General features: G+C 30.5%; 1 protein-coding gene across 6 annotated transcripts in view; it reads left to right on the forward strand.

The window, feature by feature from the left end:
• Positions 1-17,938, forward strand: part of LOC129952611 (protein muscleblind) — a 269,585-nt gene that overhangs the window by 33,652 nt on the left and 217,995 nt on the right. The window lies entirely within an intron of this gene.

Genomic DNA, 17,938 nt, shown 5'->3' on the forward strand with positions numbered 1-17,938 from the left:
GTTATGAGATGATCATAATTATTTTGTAGATGAAGATGATGAGTGTGCTATAAGCACTGAGACTTGGCGGCATTCGTGCATGCACTGAAGTCAATTATGCGTGCTTAAGCCATTGCCACTATATGAGGGTTGGTGGAATACAAAACGATTCAATATGAAGGTGAATTTTGTTTTAATTCCTAGAACAATGATAAAACACCCATTCCTTCCTTTAATATAATTTGTACATATTTCTACCTTGTACATATTTACAAAAAGGAACATATAATAATTTTCCTTAAAAAAACAACAAAGCTACATTCATAGCATCGTACTCGTCTTGACACAAGGAGAAACAAAATCCCTAGGCTATAGGGACACACACATAATGAATGGCCTTTCGTGCAATGTTTGCTTGATCTTGATACCGTGCAAAGTTTCATATACCTTCCACCACTAGCAAGGAAAGACCAAGAAGTGCAGATTTGTTTTTGTGTGTTTATAAGTTGTTTCTGCTTCTATTTTGTTGAACCGCTTTCGACACTTCTGCACCCTTATTCATAATTTCTTCATGAACCTTACTCAAAAGCATTTGCATGCTCTTGTGTGCAGTGAATATCACCAGGTACAACATTTTTCTGCATGCTTCGCGGCCACTTCACAACAAATCAACCCTTCTTCCTTCCTAAGAGTAATGCAGGTGTATAGATAGCATCCACATAAAAAAATGACAATGAGTAAATACGTAAACAGTGAATATTATATACACACTTACTAATGACATTTTCCTATGCATACATAGCTATATTCTCGTTTTCTTCTCAAGATAGAGAAAAATAAACAAAATGCCTCATAACATTATCAAGATATTTGAATAAGACCCATAACGAACGAGCAATATGACGTGGTAGGTACATATACAAAGAACACACCTTGTATGAATTTTTGCTTTTATATCCTTGTTTTATAAAAAAAATGTAAAACAAAACCAGATCCTTAGGGTAACATTGAAGGGTTAGCTATCTAGAGGTAGGTTCATAGGATTTGTGTATGTTCTACTTGATACAAGGATCATGAACTTGCGGTTGATTGCATTCTAAATTGGCATACGTAACGCAAAGCCTTGCATGCACGGTTGTAAAACAATAAAAAAAAGGCTTTTTTGAAGGCGTTGTTGATAATTTTATTTCCAATGTTGTTCTTTGCTTTGAATCTTTTATTGCTCTTATGCTTTCATATTTCCGTATGTAAAAGGTTGTATCTATGTATAATTGGCAGTGGTAAACAGGTGTTATTGTTTTTCATATAAATAATCCTCAATGGGTTTCCTGGAGTGAATTGTTTATGTAAGCAAAGGTACATTTATGTTATAGGTATAAGGGTCAATTTTATTCGCATTGAAAAAATTGCGTGTCATTACGTATGTACCTATACAATAGCTCGCAAAGACGAAACCGTAAGGCTAGTTTCTCTTACTACTTTTTAAAAGATTTTTACTATGGTTATTTATTTTAGAAAACTTATCGGTTGAAATTTATTTTTAATTTATCAAAATTTGATGCCATTAAAGTAATAGTAAATTTGTTTTGCAGATTTCCTTTAATTGAATAAATTCTTAGTTTTGTATACATATGTTCTATTCTATTAGTTTTTAAAAATGCCTAGCGTTTCGAGAAAAAATCAGGATTAAGTGGCGAAAATGTATTACTTGCATATAAAAAACGAACTTTCCGACTTCTGATTTTAGGGGCCAGTTATAGTTGTAATTGTAATAACATCGCTGACATTTTTTTTTCGAGATTAAAAAGCGATTGGGAAAGTTATAGAAATGAAACTAACTTTCTTTAACCCAGAACTTAAAGTTAATTTTGAATTTTTCCATTATGAAATCGTTTCATATGAACAGCTTATTTCTCAGTAGGTACATAATTCGGAAAGAATGCGATATATTTTCTTTGTTTTCAGTTTTACTTTTAATGATCAACTTTAACGCCAAATGATTATATATGACCCTTATATTTCAAATAAGAAATTATAACTATTTAGCTTTATTTAAAATTCACAATGTGGTTGGGGAAACAAAATAATTTAAGCTTTGTTTACCCCAACCTTGAGTATTTTAGAATATATGTACATTGAAAAGAGGATACATACCTCCTATACAATTTTATTTTAAAGATGTAAATGGCTAATTATCAGACTAAGCTAAAATTCTTATTATATACCATTTTGAAATACGGCGAAACAATTGCAAATTACTGCGTAAGCAAATAACCAAATCTCAAGTTCCATTGTAGTTTAATGGAAGTGTTTGATGTTCTTATAAATTGGTTACAATGAATTCAAATAGAACGGAATACATGTTTCCAACAAGGAGTGTCGAGAATGTTATACATAAACGTAATGTAAATATTTGTTAAGACATAGTTTTAAAAATAATATTTTCTGATCTTTTTTAGGTACCCGTGGCATAATGGTTAGTGCGTTGGACTATTGATATTAGTTTTTTAAATTTTCTAATTAAAACAAAAATAAATAAATAAATAATTAATTGAAGTTAAAATAGACCTTAGGGCCGAAAGGCATTAGTAGTTAGTGCTATAGTTTAACTTAGAGTGTCCGTATGAGACCATTAAGTTAGTTGTAAGTTATGGATAATTAGGCTAGTTTTATGAATTTTTGTCTAGCTTTAAGATAGGTTTAAGAATGAATTAATAAAAATTAATTTAAAAAAAAAGTGCGTTGGACTATCATGCCAGAGGTCTTGGGTTCGATCCTTGCCTCTAGCGAGGAATTGACAAATTCTCCAAGAGTAATTCTTGTCATGAAAAGTGCTTAATCAAATTTGCAGTTCGGATTCGGCTTCCTGACAACAGTATTCGCACAGGAATGTTTGAGATTTGTAAGTCATTAGGCCCTAGTTCTCAACGGACTGTTGCGCCACCCAATTTTTTTTATAATTTTGTATTTTTAAACATGGTCTACACTACCGGGACAACGATAACATACCTGCTTGTTCAAAATTTTGCTGAAACTAGCTTTACAAGCATGGTTTGATGTCCTTTCTTTTCAGTGGTCAAAATTAGTGATTTGACTAATTTAATTTTTGAATACGATTTATGTGAAAGGGAAGTAAAATGACCTGTATTACGGGTACTTAATATAGTGTAATATAAACTAATTCGAAAAGAAAGCTTTCCTAAAACATAGAGACAATGTTGCAAAATTTTAAACAACCTAGCAATTTACTAAATATTTGACAATTTTCAAACCTCTCTTATTGTGTAGCTTACGAGTAAATTGCTACTTGTCTTTTATTAAAAAATGAGTTTGTGAAAATAAACACAACAAATAAGCTTAAACGGACCTATTAATTGGAATTCCCAACTGTTGACTAGACTATTTCATTCACTCCTATTATAAGAATAAGTGCACTGAGTTTGGTCTAAAATTTAAATATGAATCGTCTTACAAACGAAAAAAACTTGCAAATTATTGAATTTTATTATTAAAATGCGTGCTCTGTTAAGAAAGAACATCGCGCGCTTCTTTTAGCGACTTCTTGGACAAAGCGGATGGACCATTTGAGGCGCAGTCAAGGTCAACATTTGCATGAAATAATCTTCAAACTTTAAATTATATGGACCGTTCTATCGATTCAAATAAAGATTTCATGCATTTTTCTGAATTGCATGTGTTTTTTTTTTTTGAAAAATTTTCCTATAATCTACAAAAAATTGCGAGTAGAAATCAGTCAAAAATAAGTAAATCATCTTCTAAGCTAAGTAAATTGTTAAAATTTAATAGTTTACTAAATCTTTTAAAATTTTGCACCAAAACTTTTAAATATCTGTACATGCAAACAGTTTAAATGCCATTAATTTATTATAAAGACGAATGTTTTATACATAAAATGTTTTATGTTTTTAAGCTTTTCTGCTATATCAAGATTAATTGTTTAACTGAATAGAAAATCGTTAATCAAATTTGCCGTGATGTGTTTTTTTAATTATTAAGTTAAACTCTAACTATAAGATATAAAGACAATTTTACAATTGATTTTCAAGCTAAGTTTATATAGAAAAATTAAAAGAGAATTTGCTGATTTTATTTAAAAAACGAGTGTTTTGCGTGAATACAGAATTTGGTGAGGAAAAAGTAAGCGCTCTGCAATAGCAGTTCGGAAAATTTTAAAGACAACTAATTAACATTTAAAACAATGCCTCTCATAAAATTTTCATAGCATCTAAGAAATTATAGAGACTTTTAAAAAAGAAAATTTAATCAAACAATTTGCATAGAGTACACATTAGAAAGATAAAGGAACAATAATTGTGGATAATTTTTCATGCCCCAAATTGTTGCAAAGACTATAACTGAATTACTTCGTTCAACTTCAAGGAGTTATCTTCTGGATGGAACTTTTCAAACAGAATGTGACTCTAAACAACTACTAATTGTACACTTTGCATTTTTGTTTTTTTTTTTAGTTTAGACACATAGGAATTATATATGACAATTAGTGCATTTGTAAAAAAAAATTGAATTCCATTCAAATTCATTCATCCTGGATAATAGTTAATGATCAAAAATGTCTATTTTTTTGGATTACAAAATCAAAGTTTAATGTGTCAAAAGACGGGTTAACATTTTACCGAAATAAATAGGTAAAACTTATATATATGAGCACTAAATAAAAAAGATCGACACATTTTATAACACAAAATTAAAAAAGAAAAACTAGTCTAACAATTTTCGTAAAAAATATCTGTACATGCAAACAGTTTAAATGCCATTAATTTATTATAAAGACGAATGTTTTATACATAAAATGTTTTATGTTTTTAAGCTTTTCTGCTATATCAAGATTAATTGTTTAACTGAATAGAAAATCGTTAATCAAATTTGCCGTGATGTGTTTTTTTAATTATTAAGTTAAACTCTAACTATAAGATATAAAGACAATTTTACAATTGATTTTCAAGCTAAGTTTATATAGAAAAATTAAAAGAGAATTTGCTGATTTTATTTAAAAAACGAGTGTTTTGCGTGAATACAGAATTTGGTGAGGAAAAAGTAAGCGCTCTGCAATAGCAGTTCGGAAAATTTTAAAGACAACTAATTAACATTTAAAACAATGCCTCTCATAAAATTTTCATAGCATCTAAGAAATTATAGAGACTTTTAAAAAAGAAAATTTAATCAAACAATTTGCATAGAGTACACATTAGAAAGATAAAGGAACAATAATTGTGGATAATTTTTCATGCCCCAAATTGTTGCAAAGACTATAACTGAATTACTTCGTTCAACTTCAAGGAGTTATCTTCTGGATGGAACTTTTCAAACAGAATGTGACTCTAAACAACTACTAATTGTACACTTTGCATTTTTGTTTTTTTTTTAGTTTAGACACATAGGAATTATATATGACAATTAGTGCATTTGTAAAAAAAAATTGAATTCCATTCAAATTCATTCATCCTGGATAATAGTTAATGATCAAAAATGTCTATTTTTTTGGATTACAAAATCAAAGTTTAATGTGTCAAAAGACGGGTTAACATTTTACCGAAATAAATAGGTAAAACTTATATATATGAGCACTAAATAAAAAAGATCGACACATTTTATAACACAAAATTAAAAAAGAAAAACTAGTCTAACAATTTTCGTAAAAAAAATTATATATTTTTTTGAGGCAGATAAACTTATTTTGTTGGTGTATGTTTAAGTCTTAAATCAAATATTAAAATATTTTGCACACTCCAGAAGGTTCATGCGACCCAACTATGCATTTTTCTTATACCAGGAATTTATTTCTCAAAACATTTCTTAACTTTTCATTTAATTTATGTTTTAATGAGTAACAAACTAGAATTTAGCTTCTAGTTTGATTTTATAATCGGTTTACAAACGCAACACCCGTTAGTTTCGTTTGAAACCATCCCTTGAGAAAAAAAATTTGCCAAATATGAAACGTTCTTCACATCATAAGAGGAAACCAAGATGTTAATCGAATATTTCAAAAAGTTGTAGCGCTTCTATTGTTACACCTTACAGATCAAAAAATAAGTTTCAACCCTTTTAAATACTTACATGCTAATAAATGTTTACTTTATGTTCAGTGGAAATATTTTTTTTTTTATTAATGATTATTCTTCTGAGCCGATTTTAATATTTGTACTTTCATGACAACTCAAATCATTTAATTTTATTTTCTGAAAATCAGACTTTTCGTAATCATTCACATAAAACGTTATAAATAGCTTACAGAAAGACCAAAGCACTATAAAATACTAGCGGCCAGTCCCGGATTCGCACGGTTAGACATAAATAGGTACAGATATTTAAGTTATAAGCATGCTAATTAAAACGACCATGAATCACTAAATTAGCAAAAAATTGTATCCTTATCTTAAAGCCTCCCTGTACACTACGTTGGCTATGGTGTTTTAAGGTGGCAACAAAACGTATTGATTTTCAAGAGATCCTACTCGAGAAAGTGCCAAATACAATTGCCCGTGGGAAAAGAATATTTTTAAAGGGATCTATAACCTTTTAAAATATATGGGCAAATCAGACTAAATATTCAATGTCGCTTACGTCCCTTGCGTAGGAGCCGACCACGCGATGAAAGACATTTTATGGCCAATTTTTTAATGCCTTCAGTTGGTTTTAATAGGAATTTCTAAAGATTTCTATATTAATCTAGTACTTAATAAAGCCTATGTTACTCAGTGATAATGTAGCTTTCTAATGAAAAAAAAAAGAATTATTAAAATCGGTCCAGTATTTTTTGAGTTTAATCGTTACATACAAAAATACAAATCTTTTCACTTTCCTCTTTATAATATTAATGTAGATTAAATTACACAGGTCGACAAAACAAATATTTTCTGTGCTTGGGTTTAATTGGCTTTTATTGGTTCCATGGTAAACCAAACAATAGATAATCACCCTTTCCCCTTCTAATAGGGTAGATAATGTAAAGTTCTATTAAACTGGTCTATATTTAAAAACATTTAATTTTAATAAAGGTTGGTACAAAAGTGAGAAGAGAAGTATAAAGTTTTGAGTTCCAAGAATTTGGCGAAAACCGTTAGACCATGTAAACAACTACTATTTTTGTATGCTAAGCCGCAAAGAAAAGCTTGGCACTGTTTTGAAGCCGTAGTGTATGGTTGCTTAGGAAATAACGTAACTCAAAATCACCAACAACTTATTAAAATAATACTTAAAATTATAATAACATACTGGATGTCGCTTAAAGTGCATATGTTACTCGCACACTTGGACAAATTTAAAAACTACATGGGAGCATATTCTAAGCAACAGGGAGAACGATTTCATCAAGACATTAAGGACTTTGAACGCCGTTATCAAGGCCAGTACGAAAGTTTGATTGAAGACTATATGTTTGGTCCTATTAAAGGCATTACAGTTGAACACAAAAGAAAAAGCGACAGGATTCTGAATATGTTTTATTAAAACAATACTGATTGTCCTGGTTATCTCTTAATATTTAGGTTCTAATAAATACTACTCGTATATATTCGATGACCACCGCTTTTTTTACGGCCCTACGTATGTATCATGCAATGGATTGTTTCGGTTGTTGGACTTCGTTTTACAATTTGTTGCAAAATGACCCACAAAATTACATTTATTGGATTTGCTAGATTTAATTGTACAATAATCACTATTTGTTCTGTTAATACCACTTGACAACGGAATTATAGCCATCGTGTCTGTCATCTCTAGAAACTCTTCTAAAGAGTATTCTATTCCAATCTCCAGTAAGCTTTTATTTAAATTTTTAGAAGCCTACCCGTCAATAACTTTTTCTTTAATAATAATTTCGACGACCCCTTGTTAAATCGTTTAATTTGCCTACCATTAATTTGAAAACATCTTCAGCTTCAATTCGATCAGCAGGAATTTTAAAAATTAGATTAGATTGCAACTGAGATGCTCCTTGATGCAAAAGCTTATTCTTTTCATAACTGGATCAGTGATTTCTTTGGAATACAGGTAAAGGACAAATGATCGAAACCACTTTTCCCATTCCGATCTCATCACAGACTTACCCATGGTATCAAAAAGAAAAGGTTTTGTCGCTAAATCGCTCATAGTCTGGTCTTGTCTTGTTAAAATAGATTTTTAATCAGTGGTTAGCTTATTTTAACAACAATCCTGGAATTGAATGGAATTATGAAAACATGTATATGTACATACAGCTGCGTGCAATGAAATAGTAGTGATTTATCAAGCATACTCAACTTGGAATAAAATGTGTTGTGTTTAATTTATTTTAACTTTTTTATTGTCATTTTATAACCATTTCCTTTATTTTATTTAGAAGAGAAAGGGCTTTCGTTAATAAGTTATATAATAAGTTAACTAACGTAACACAACTAAGACCTTAAAATACGTCGGATGCAGTATTGTATGAGATGGAGCTGTTTGTATCATTAAGGAGGACCTTAGCTATAACATATCATGGTTCAGTACCCAAAAAAAATAAAAAACATTACGTGTCGATACACAGACGGTGAGATGACACTCAAATGTGGGTATTCCAATAAAATAGGGTCTCAAAACCCACAAATAGAAAACCAAAGTAATAGTTTCAAAATTAGAACAATAACCTTATGCAGCGGCAAAAACAAAGCTATGGGTCGTGGTTAACTATATAATAACTTTTTTGTTTAAAAAATCGGTAAAACCGATCTCACGATGGCCTCAATTTCTTACACACAAAAACTAGAGAATAAAAGTGTGACCTAAACATGTCTACACTAAAAAGAAGTGGACGGGGGCGCAGCGGCGGCGCGCGGAATTAAATAGAGCTAGATTCCCTTCGTGCCCTTACCAACAAACCAGGGCATAATAGGTGCTTTCCTTCAATATTGTTCCGCCATATATCAAATGTATAGTCAAAAGACAAACACAAATAATTCCAAATGCCTGCACATTGCAATATTGAGTCGGGTAATACATTTCACATCGGTGCAGTGCGGATAAAAAAAGATTTGGTGTGCTAATTGATGAGCATTCCTAGAAGTTCTTACACACAAAAACTAGAGAATAAAAGTGTGACCTAAACATGTCTACACTAAAAAGAAGTGGACGGGGGCGCAGCGGCGGCGCGCGGAATTAAATAGAGCTAGATTCCCTTCGTGCCCTTACCAACAAACCAGGGCATAATAGGTGCTTTCCTTCAATATTGTTCCGCCATATATCAAATGTATAGTCAAAAGACAAACACAAATAATTCCAAATGCCTGCACATTGCAATATTGAGTCGGGTAATACATTTCACATCGGTGCAGTGCGGATAAAAAAAGATTTGGTGTGCTAATTGATGAGCATTCCTAGAAGTTACTTAGGGTATTACAAACAAATTGTCTGAGAGGAGGATTGGAGCTAGCTACATCATAAGAGAATTTCTTATAAACAGGTGGTCACATAATGTCATATTTTTAGAGCTCTAGTGACTTACAAGTCATGTCGGTTATCAAAGGGACCTAACATTTGTATGCCGAATCTGGACGGCTAATAAGAGTGAGCTGTTTTCATTACAAGAATTACTTTTGGATTATTTGTCACTTTCTCGCAAGTCCAGTAGCGGTGAAAAAAACTTTAGATGGCACAGTCATGGAGAAAAAAAGACGTCCGTCATGACACCGTCACGATACAAATACGACTAGTTCTTAATCAAAAAACTTAAAAATCTATTCACAAGAATAGCGAACATAATTTTTCAACCAAAATTATGAGGCGTTCACGACCCCTCTCGACAAACCTTAACTACGCCACTGATTGTGGGATCAACGTTTCGTAGATGCATATGTTTGTGTATCTACGTCTATACGTATATCCTTTTACCAAACTTAATACCACCACTGAATACAGTGTGATTGGCCCTACTGCATCTCCCACAGAATAAACACTGCTTTACGCTGAGCGCGTATCCATTGGAATCTATTGATGATTGCTTTTACTAAAGACCATGAATTTAATATGTCCGTTCGTTTATAGATAATTTTCATTCGTTCGTCAGTTTCAGTATCGTTCCTATAGGAATCTTGGATGTTTAGATTTTGAGATTACTTTTTCAATTTATAATTTTTTTTTTTTTAATTTTCCACTACATCCTGAAACTGATTCTGAGTTTCGAATGGACTTTTCATCTCTTGTTCTGTGTTGGCTTAGCTATTGATTTGTTTGTTTATTTTAGCTTGAGTGAGTCGATGCAGCTTTTGCAGTTTAATTAGAAAAAGGATATCCTGCTTCTGTTTATTTATAAGTTTCTGGTGATAATAATTTTTTTTTCTGGAGGTAATCTCTTTAAGTATTTAACAACTTTTTTCGGTGATGAAGCAGCTCACGAACGAGTGGTTTTTGTAAAGAATATTTCATGTTTGTGAAATATTGATTAAAAATACATATACTGACTTAAGCAATACAATTATTATAAGGATGTCTTCCGAACATACTATATTAAAAAAGTTTAATTCTTCAATTTATTAAAATACTCCTAAAAATAAATAAAAATCAATTAAATTACAACAACAATTTACGAACAGGATATTTCATATAAAGTTTTTAGAAAACATAACGAAGCTGGTCTTTTAAGTTCTCTTTTTTAACGATAGAACAAGTAAGCAAACACAATCTAACTCTTAGAAACACATTAATAAAACAAAAAAAACACATTAGCAAAAAACCTTTATCGCTTTGTTTTTGGAGTTTTTGTATTTTTTGTATTTGAACTGCATCGAAAGTAAATTACTTTGAAATAAATTGTGTGTAAACTTAAAAACAAAATGACGGTTTTATGAGGTTAAGTATATTATAATATGGAAATATGTTTTTCTTATAAAAAAAAGCCAAATTAAGAAAAAAATAGAAAGTTTTAAAAAAATGTATTGGAATTTTTTTTTCAAAAAATTCGAATTTCAACCAAAAAAATTGTATTGGGACTGCTTTTATTTTTCGTATTAAAAAATTGAAAACAAAATCCTTGCGCTAATCAGTTCCAAACTTTAATTTTCCAATTTGAACTCAATCTACACAAGGGTTGCAGCTTTTGGGACCAGGACAGACGGACGAAATCAGAGGACCCACTTGATTTACTTTTCTACCTCGTAGTGTCATGTTTAATTAAAAGCTCGAGTTCAAATGCAATACTTGCCATGTATGTAGTTCCTATATGTCGCAAATAAAAATCGCCTCAATGTTCACTATTTATGGGCTTCAAAAAAATAACACATTGAAAGGCAACTTAATATCAAATTGACGATCTTTTATTCAAGGTTTCTTTTTGAAGAATATGAATATTTGCTCTTTTCCTTAAAAACAAATGTTATTTAAATAAATTAAAGCATTACTAGAGTTTTTCAAATTCTTAATTGAGTGAAATAAAAATGTTGGCTGTTTTTGACAGCAAACCACTTTTTCGTAAATGTCGTTAAATTACTAACAAATTTTAAGATGAATTCCTAATCCCTCTGGGTCGTCCATTAGTCAAAAGTTGACAAATTTGTGCTGTGTTATTGGAAAGTGGCCGAATTTCCGATTAATATTATGTTCTTGGCCCAGTCCTCAAGGAAGTAAAATAAAATTTTGTTTTCATATATAAAAAATACATAATTAAAAATTCAATGGGATTGTCATTTGTGACTGAGATTTGTTTGAAAAAAAAAAAATTCTACAGCCATTTCTTGTTCGATAATAAATTTCAAACGTTTTGTCAGCGAAAAATTAACTATAGCAGTTCAAGGAGTAATAAAATGTAAATTATTTCCAAGTAATTATTTAAATATTTTAGTTCTTATAACCAATTTTAACGCACTAAAAATGGTCCTTCTATTTTTTCCGTCACAGTAAGAAGTCAATAGTGATCTGACATCTAATTTGGTTCTTGTTTGTTAAACAAATACAATATGCACATAAAATAGACAATTTAAACATTGTTTGGTATTCTTATCACTGAGAAGAGATTTTTGGAAAGTTTTTTTTTTATTGATCAGTGAAAACTTAATTCAGATTTTTTGACATAATTTAAAGTTTTCAAGTTATTAAATATATATACATATATATATAAAATAAAATAATTTTAAAATAATTTGATTTTATGTTTATTGACCTGAATACCATGGAGTAGGTTGACATTAAAAATAAAAATATCTCCAAATGGTTGGTCAAACAAAAGAAAAGCCATGATTTTTTAGGAAATGATTTTGAAACTACAAAAATTCTATGATATTGTCTTTCAATATAAACTGACATGACGTTAAGGTGACATTCTGTGAAAAGTGATCAATTTTTACCATCCTCAAGGAGGGAGTTTGAAATTGTATGTTATTGCAGCGGGACCACATTAGTAGCATTATTACTCTTTTCGAGAACGCTAGTGATTGTTGCAATTATTTTCCTTGCCAAATTTTAAGTTGCTGACTTAGCTTATACGTGTCGGAAAACAAGACAAAAACAATACGAGATAAGAAGATTCAAGTGTTATTAAATAAGTTAAATGTCAAAATTGGTCTTTTTTAAAAAAATGTCAGCTTGTCTAAAATTCAGTATGTAAACTTGAAAAACATGAAGGGGGAATAAATTGTCCATATCAATTTAACGGCAACGTGGGATCTAGATATAACGACGACTAATAAACAGTGAGGTATGTATCGGTGGGAATTTTGCCGGACTGCAGGAATCTGTTTGATCTACTCGAAGCATAGACAAAACAAATCACAAAATCTTTCTGAAATAAAGAAAACATACTTAAATAGTGTAACAAAAAAAATAGACTCGTTTAAATTTGTGCTAAACATCATTTGAATTTCTAAGACTCATCTTCAACATCATTTTAGTTTCTTATACAAATACATAAGGTGGCGCAACAGCCCGTAGAGGCCTAGTGATTTATTGCTCTCAACCATTGCTCGGTGCCAGTCATGACGAATCCGAATGGCTAATTTGAAAAGGGGCTTTTTACGACAAGGATTACCCTTGAAGCAGTGATGGGACTTCTACCACATAAGTGGTATTATTACCAATTTTTTGTTTCAGAAATTCTACCACCTCCAATCCAAAATCTACCACCTTTTACCAATCGCTGGTTATAAAAATAATTTTTTATTTATATCATTGTATTGCTGTATTGACATATTGAAAAATCGTTGAGGGACATATATTTTTACTTCTGTCTTAGATCAAAAAAACAAAAAAGCTTCATAAGCTTTCAGGAGGAACTTGGTGTCGATGAACATCAAATTTTGATTGAGTTTGTCAAACTCGGTGGCTTTCTTAAGAAATGGTATATAGAGCAGTGGAATCCCTTATTTGATTTTTTTCAATGAAATTATGAAATCTTTTAAGTTGAACTTAATGAAAAATTCTATAAAACATTAAAATATTGATATAAATACGGATGTAAAAATCCTGAAAACTCTCAAATTAATGTATTTTGGGTTACATTTCGAAGAATATATACTAGAAAATGAAATTAATGAAAATAAAATCATAGAATTAGATAAAGTTATGTGATCTGAAAAAAGTAATTGCCGGAACAATGCCAACAATCATATTTTCCCGTAGACGCTGCAGGCATTGAACTGCCCAATATTGAGTGGAGAAAACTCATAGTCGAGTTTAAAATAATAGAAATTTTCAAGTATGATGATATTGTACAACAGCGGAAATTTGTGAGACGGTATGGGAGATCTAATTTTCGAAAACTGTTGCTGTACATGTTACAACTTTGTTGTTTACCACATAGTTGAGCAGCAGCTGATAGAAAAAAAAATGAACACAACTGTACTCAATATTTTAGCTGCAAGAGAAATTTTTAAATTTTAATTTCTATTATTTTGGGCAACTGGAACATTTTTATCCCCCAGAGGTGTTGGTTAAATATGCTTCGAAATACCAATTCAAAGATGGTTCTTATATAAAATAATTATTTTATCGGTTGTGAGCAATATATGTGAATATAAAACTAATTTGAGTGGACTGATTTTGTTTTGTTTTTTTACCACCTCTCTACCAATTTTTGTTTGCGCTATTTACCACCATTTTGATTTTTCTAAGTCCCATCACTGCCTTGGAGTATTTGCCAATTACTTGCAACGGGGAGTACCCGTGTACCAAAAATATTGCAGGTGGCACAGGCAGGGATTGAATCAAAGAGCTCTTGCATGAGTCCTATGCACTGACCATCGCACCACGGTTATGACTACTACTATTTTAATTTCTATTTAAAGTCGATTATTTCCAAAATTGATTAAATAGTGCACAATTTTGTTGCCTTTATGGACAGCGTATAAATATAATTTCAAATTCTGTGGAAAATTTAAGGCCGTATCTCAAATATTCTCCGAATGGAAAAAGTCCAAAAAGCCCACAGACCCTATTTGAATATTTAACCGCTTTTCTCGCAATGAGATTTTTCAATTTGGCTGACATTTTTGGAAAGAAGAATTATTAGGTTACCCTACTACGATGTTGTGTTTGATTAGATGAAAATGGACTGTTTGGCTAAGGACCGAGTTAAGATGAGTTGCCCATCATACCTAATTGTTTGAGGATTTTATAAATTTCGACTTTATTTCTCAATTGTTCTACTATAATATTCTAAAATACTTGCATACATTCTATTTTTAGGTATACCAGTATTTAAAATTAGGATTGCGAGCACACTTTATACATTATACTGCACACTGTACAAGACATACCTATATAACAAAAATTAAGAATATAACGTTATTTTGTGTAAAATAAAATTGCTGACTTGCACACTGTGAAAATACCGTAGAGTAAAAAGAAGCACAATACCAGGTTCGCAATCACGAGAAAGCAAACGAGAATATAAAAAACCTAGATACAATTTATACATACGTACATAGTTACCACACTTATGTACTTCCATTTCTTACGTTCTATTCTGAAAATATATTCGTGCTTCAGCCTTAAGAGACTCCGTTTGGTTATGTATTTTCTTGATTTTATATTACTTGTTCAATTCAAGCTCGGAAATCGGAACACACGTCTCTAATAAGAAGTTTTTATCTCTAACAACCAAGGGTGCATTTTCTTTTTCTCCATGCAGGGATTTCGAATACGTTTTTGCTATTAACACGTTATATTTTTTATTTAAACATCTGCAATATAAATAAGGAGACACAGAGGATATTTTGTATACATGTCATTTTGTAAATTGTTTGTTTGCAAAAGATGTTTCTTTGGTATACTTTGTTTAAATACATTTCACAAACAATACGAAGAAGATAGTAAGATATGAATGTAGATATAATGTACATATTATATTTACATGGGAACTAATAATGTTCGCTTAATGACATTTCCGTACTAAAATGGTACCTTATTTTAAATTTAATTTTAAGAAAACGTGTTACATTTATCTAAATGCAAACAAATATAAAGTTTTAAATTTTGAAACTGGATAAATTTACCGTTTATAAAATTAAATATCAAATTTTCATTTTAAAAGTCTTAAATAGTTTGAGAATAACTGAATATAAAAGAAAAGAATTTAATAAAACATGAAATAAATAAAACTTCGAATTTAGGGTTGCAATGTCGTGGAATTTGGCGATTTTTGTTCATTTGATCGTCTTTTGGATGAAGTATTGTTAATAATAATTTCTTGTTTTAATTGACGTTCCTCATGCAATATTATTATTGTTAGAGCTCGTGTGAGCACACGCTACAGTAAACAATTGAATAAGCTGTCTGTTATTTTCTTTGCAAAACGTTGATTCACACGATTCACATACGCATTAATTTGCATAATTGTTCTCATAAGTAGCTAGAGGTCGGTCGGCATACTAATCTTCATCTACTAATATAGATATATAGATCTGGGTAATCCAAAGATCAGTAGGTCAAATAGAAAGTTATGCCCTTACAACACAAAAATATGACTGTCAAGCCTTCGGCATTCGATTTTCAAAGGCTAATATCATAAGCAACTCACGTTCTTAGAACTATGGAACCAGTTTCCTTCTAATAAAATCACATACTTGGGCTACTATCTTTAAAGGTATTTTTTTCGAAACTCCCTTTTTTGTATTGCTATCTAAGCTTTTATTGCCTTACCTCTGAAATTGTATATAGTTTTAGCTTAACAAGTAACTGCAAGTTTTTCGTTTTAGATTAACTTAATAAATCAAGACATATTTAATTTCTTATCCTTTCGCTGGGTCTTATATAAGGATTTTTCTTTCCATTTTCGTCTGAGTGATTTTGTAGTTAAGCTCAGGGTTTGTAATCCATATGTGAGAACCAGCAGAATAGCTGAGTCAAAGAGATATACTTTGGTCGGGGCTAAGTTCATTCAAGGCTCCCGAAATGTTTTCAGTAGTTTGTGATACGTCCATTATTTCCCCAAATGTAAGGAGTTGTTAATGTATTCTTATACCATATTTTACTAGTCTTTTGCAAAATCTCCTTTACGAAAATAATCCTGCAGCTATATGGAACTATATGACAAGTTTTGCATTGGTAAAAAATTTCGAACTCGAGATTTTAATCAAACATGACATTAGGTAGGTTCCCCGATTACATCAGTCTGTCTGTCCTGGCCCTTTCAGCTCAGAGCATTGGGTCAATTGCCTTCAATGTAAATTAAGGCTTTCAGGCGATTTGGGTTAGATGTTTTTTAAAATTTGTTTAAGAGTAAAATTAACAGTTGTTGCTAAAATTGCGTATCAATTTGAATTCGTTCAATATTAAAAAATGTATTACTCCATAAGCGTACCCTAAAGAACCTTTATTTTCTTTTTGAGTTTTCTTAAGAACTTGCACTCATTGTCTTTATTTTTGATTTTTAAAAAATATTAAAAAATTTGTGTTCGAAGTTCGATATCTTGAATATGGTTCATTGGGTTTTTACGAAGTTCAATTTTAAAATGTACATTAATAAGCTTGAAATAACACTGTATGCCAAAAATGTGTTTAACCTATGTTACGTTATGTTATGCATAATAATGTATTAAAAAACGATCTAACGATTTCAAGTAAAAAAATATAAAAAATTAAGTTTTTGTTTTGAGGAATCAAACGGTAATAAGATCTTAAAATACAATTATTATTAAACAGTCTTGTTTTGGTAATGAAATGTCGGAGAGATTCTCCATCAATACTCCCTATTAAAGTATTCTTTTCATTCTAAAGATGCTTTATTACATTCTTTAGATACTTTTTTTAGGTGGCATGGCGTGACATAAATAAATACTATTAAAGGTGTAATATAACTCACTTTTTATTTAATTCCTTATATATTTGAGAAGTAGTAAAGCATTTTATTGGTACTTGTAATAATGCACTAGCTGTTACCAATAATAAAACACTCTTAATAACATAATTAGAAACATAAAATATACAAACAAATGGTAGAATATTATATTGCTTTTGCGATATTAAAACCTTTCCAATATTTTACTTTTGAATAAACATTTAAGTTGTCCAATATTTTACTTTTGAATAAACATTTAAGTTGTGGTAAATCGTAATCGTTTAAATACGTTTAAATTAAAAATGAGTTATATTCCACCATTAATTTAATTCTGTCTCATAACTTCATACAAAATATATTAAATTGCTTATATATAAATATATTAAATCAGTTGACGGAATAATAGCTGTAAATATTACACCTACCAATTATCCTACTCGACACTGTTTTTTTAATATATATAACTTTGCCTTGAATTAGTCTAATTAATATTAACGACTTTCTCCGCGAATTCAATAGAAAGTGAGAACTTCTCACTACAAAAAATATTGCAATAGGAAGAAAGGAACAAAACGAATTCCCTGTTTGAACAGGTTTATGTTTAAGAAGACTTACATTATTTGGTGCTGGTGCTGAATCTTGGATAGTGTTTCATTCCGTGTCTGGACTGTACCCGGAGATGGAGGAACTAGA

This window comes from Eupeodes corollae, chromosome 3 (genome assembly GCF_945859685.1).
Source record: "Eupeodes corollae chromosome 3, idEupCoro1.1, whole genome shotgun sequence".
Taxonomy (NCBI): Eukaryota; Metazoa; Arthropoda; class Insecta; order Diptera; family Syrphidae; genus Eupeodes; species Eupeodes corollae.